The sequence below is a fragment of the Solanum stenotomum genome, unplaced genomic scaffold, assembly GCF_019186545.1.
Source record: "Solanum stenotomum isolate F172 unplaced genomic scaffold, ASM1918654v1 scaffold10560, whole genome shotgun sequence".
Taxonomy (NCBI): domain Eukaryota; kingdom Viridiplantae; phylum Streptophyta; class Magnoliopsida; order Solanales; family Solanaceae; genus Solanum; species Solanum stenotomum.
The window spans coordinates 13,135-17,773 of record NW_026021136.1 but is presented as its reverse complement, the minus strand read 5'-3'; the positions used below and the strand labels follow the sequence as shown (position 1 = coordinate 17,773).

Sequence of the window (4,639 nt, the reverse complement as noted above, 5' to 3'; positions counted from 1 at the left end):
ATTTATTATTGGCCCATGAATCTGATGCCTCAGAGCATAATGTGTCGTGAACTTATAGCACATTCGACGCCTAAAACAAAAGATTATCGCAAGAAATCAAGCATGTTTTTATAGATATGAAATTGGAGCAGAGTTGTTGAAGACTGAACATATGAAACACATTAAGAAACAATACGTAACAACCGTCCAATATCCACTAACAGTTCAATTCATGTTATTCCATTGCTTGCTTCCAGGAACCCATTTCGGACACACGCGACCGAAGTCTCTCTACACAACAATCAAACTTCTCTTTAGATATATATAGTAGATCACGAACGTAACCCTGTTAGTGAAAATTCGGTCTCTACCACTGCTTGTAAGTATCCGCAGATAGTTCAATCTGTATTGTTCCATTGTTTACTTCCAGGTACCCATTTTGGACACACGGGACTGAAATAGCTCGACACGACTCTCGAATTCAATAGCTCAACATGCGGTGCAAATTTAACTTACCGTGCCGTCTTGTATTGATTAATGGAAGCACCTAATAAGCTAGTGCAGCTTAAGTACAAGAGCTTGTCAAAAGTACCTGTTTCCACTACCCTGATTTCAAGAGGCCCGATGGATTTGTCAGGCGTACGACCCTGGCGGTAGACGCTGTTGAGAGATTCTTCAATGGTGAGGCAACAATCTTCGAGGACTGAAGGAGGAATCGGGGCAGAGGCGTTGACGCTTAGCTCCCAAAACAGGACATAATGGCTTGGAATGGTAGCAGTATCCGCATAGCTGGTGTACTCCTACACGTGCATCGAATGGCATCAGATTGTTTGCTGCATTATTCACTGCATTTTGTAGCTCGAATTCATTAGTTTTATCTAAATCGATGCTCAAGATCACATTTTCCCTGCGTATAAAGTTGAATTGAGGTGCGTTGTTCTTGTATCCAGCAACACGAAGCACATCACCCACCCTGTATCTATACAGTCCTGAAAGGATACATCCAAGAAAATCTAAGCATTAGCAGACATGGAAAAAAGAACATTTCAATTGGAAATTGAAAATTACCAGAATATGTGGTAACAACGAGCTCGCACTCCTAGCCAATCTTGACATCAACCAAATCGACCAATTGTTGTTCGTCTTTCTCATTAAGCGGTGTGGGAATGGAGATAGAATCGATGAATTCATTGCTCCTGTGAATCGGTAAGAACTCGAAATAGCCCATGGTGGGAATGAGTGTGTAAGATACTTCACTGGGATTATATGTAGTACTGACGAGAGGGAGGCTATTGCTGTAATAATCGAGCATTGGTATATATTGAGACATGGCTCCAGTCACGACTACGTCCATGTACTTGGTATTAGGCCACAGCCTAGTGATGATCCCTTCCCATGAGTTCTTGCTGCATCCAGCCTCAATGAAATCAGCCAGCTCCGAGTCTGGTTTGAGGCTTTTCATCACAGCTTCTCTTACTGAAGGATCAGTCTGGTTTGTTGTTAATGGTTCCTGTCCGGAGATCGTTACATAGTAGAGACCAGTTATCCTCCAAGAATCGCATGGCACGGATGAAAGCAGATGCAAACACAGAGCCAACACGGACAACTTCTCTGTTTTGGCAGAGGCCACAAAGCATTTGGGAGGACATGCTTTGGTAAGAGTCTAGGCAGCGAATGGCATCAATTGGACTCGTATAAGGCGACACACGACTATTGCTGTTTCTTAAATGACTACTATTGTAAAGACTAGTTAAAATAGAACGAGCTAATAATCCTCCGGGGTTTTTGGCTTCAGACTTTATGAACATGAAATACGTTCCTTTTTCCTTACCCAAATCTGGAAAAAATTGGCTCACCACAGACATCATAAGTCCGTAAAGCTGTGATCTCCTCCCACTCTCTTCCTCTTTTGTTGGTATCAATTTTCTCTCCCCTCCCGACGTCCCAGAACTGCACAAAAATGCAAATATTAGGAATCATGCAAGTACTACAAAACCATGATTTGAAACTCCCGCTGTTCCACTTTATGTGATACTTCTTCCTTATTAGTCCGTTACAAAATGAATGACAACTTTCCATATTCACAAACGATTTAACTTTAGACTTTCCATTTTACTCTTAAATACATGCTTCTATAGTCACAAAAATGTCAACGATGTGTATAAAACAACAAGTTCCAAGAATCTATGTAACTTTCATCAGACATCAGTTGCCAAATACTATCATATAAATCGAAACTGAATTGAGGGAATAGTAATCTATTAAGATAAGTAAATAAGGAGGGACCTTGTAAAGAATTCAGATATGGGCTGGGAGCATAGGATAGGAGATCTATCGTCATTGGCTATACGGTTGATATCGGACTGAATATCTTCGTAGGTGATAACAGGTACGAATTTCTTGAATGCCTCTCTATCAGTACGACCATTCAGATTAAGGCATTGCAAGTACTCAACGTTAGCATTTTGAGTGAGGATTTCATGAAGAACTCTCTTTTGGACTTCATCAACATAGGTAGTCACCTCTTCAATAAACTCAAGATTCTTCTCATTGTTTTTCTCAGCCATGTTTCTTTCCATGTTTAATAAGGACCTGTACTATATCCATCACATTAGCACCTTAGGGACTTTCCAGCATTTAGACAGAGCATATGATGTACATATATTTTGCATCATGTCAAGGGCAGTGACCTCAAGTGCTAGTAATTAGGTTCAAAATTTAATACTCCCTCTATTTTCTATCCCAATTTATATGATTTACTTTTCTTTTTAGTCCGTCTCAAGTGCTAGTAACTCATATACAAGGTCCGAGCTAAAACTACTTAGTTAAGATAACCCCATAAGTCGCACTCTAAAAATTAAAAAAACAAAAGCTAAGTACAAGATCTCTTTCTATCTATCCAAGTCTTGATAGACAAAATTAGCAGATCCAAACTGGCTTAAACAAAACGATTATAAAAAATATAAAAAAATCAATTAAAAACAGGATTATAATTCAACAACAACAAAAACGACATAGCCAGTGTAATTCCACAAGTAGGATAAGAGGGTAGAGTATACACATACTTTAATACCTTTTTCATATCAAAGCAGATCGAAAAAAAATAATGTATCTAAACACAGAGTTCACCACTGGTCTTCAAATAATGCTGCAAATTTCAAGTTAACAACAAAATTTAATTGAGAATTAGTAGTAATTTTTACCAAGAAACTCTCTTTTTTTTATTTTGTTTTTTCTTGCAACGTGTACTACGAGGGAAACATGCACACCTCGTGTAGTCACTTGGATAAATATCTTGTAGAAATTAGATATTTTCTTATAGATGTTCGAGATAATTAGAATCATCCCTACATGACTAAAAATACACTGGCATTAGACACTTGTAATCAACTCAAAACTAAGACATGTCAAAGCATTCAAGAATTGTTCCAAAATCTTCCTTCTCTCTTCTAGTTGAATTTTTCGATTTTAGTTAACGATCTTGGGCTAGAAAAAGGTTTTTCGAATTATACTTTTCTTCTGCTATTCTCTCAGTCTCATCTCCCTCATTTTGTCTGTCACAAAGGTCACTCCTACCTTATTCCGAATAACTTTGCTCCTAATCCAATCTCACCTAGTAATATTCCCATACATCAATTTCAACATTTTCATTTCGACTATTATCATCTTGTCTCGAAGCCAATATATACAAAACTAACAATCATAGTAACCATGTAATAACCTATCGTCCACATGTGGGGTTTGAGAGGATGGTGTATGCGCAGTCTTTATCTCTACTTTATAAAGGTATAGAGGTTGTTTTTGACATATAGATCTTCGACTCAAGTAAAGCATATCATATAATACATTAAGAAACTTTATATGATATAATATGATACATTAAGAAATGTTACGTAACAACCATCCAATATCCACCAACAGTTCAATTCATGTTATTACATTTCTTGCTTCCTGGAACCCATTTCGGACACATGGGACCGAAGTAGCTCAACACAGCAATCAAACCATTATTTAGGTATATAATATATAGTAGTAGATCACGAACGTAACCCTGTTGATGAAAATTCTGCCTCTGCCACTGTCACTGCCTGTGAAGTAAGTATCCACGGATAGTTCAATTGGTGTTATTCCTGTTGGGAAAAACGGACAAGCACAAAAATATATATGGTAAAAGTAATGGAAATAAAATGGGAAAATAATGACACCAAGAATTTTACGTGGAAACCCTTCTAAATAAGGGAAAAACCACGGGCCAAGAGGAGCAACTGATATCACTATAGTAAGGAATTTTACACTGTGTAGTCACGAATACAATACTCAAAATGACTACTACACACTCAAAAAGAATAACACTCTTTTGATTTCCACCTTACTAAAATATCGCTCACACTCTATTTTTCTTCACAGACTACTTTTCTTGTATAGTCTATGGAGTACCTCACTTTGCTCTCAAAATGGTGTTTTCTCTCTAATTTGGTGTGTTTTGAAATGAGCAAAATGGCTCTCTATTTATAGGAGAAATCTACTCCTAATGATGTCACCAATGACATATAAAAAATACCAAAGTTTCAAACTTTGCAACTATGTAATTATCTTGGTAAGATTTAGTTGGTATGAAGTTGTACCAACTTAAGACTTTAACCAAAATGGGGCTTGGAAC

The 4,639-nt window shown here is 37.4% G+C and overlaps 1 pseudogene; it reads right to left on the bottom strand.

Annotated features, from left to right (window-relative positions):
• Window positions 1-377: 377 nt before the first annotated feature.
• LOC125849784 (indole-3-acetic acid-amido synthetase GH3.6-like) lies at window positions 378-3,941 on the bottom strand (annotated as a pseudogene).
• Between the last annotated feature and the right edge of the window lie 698 nt (window positions 3,942-4,639).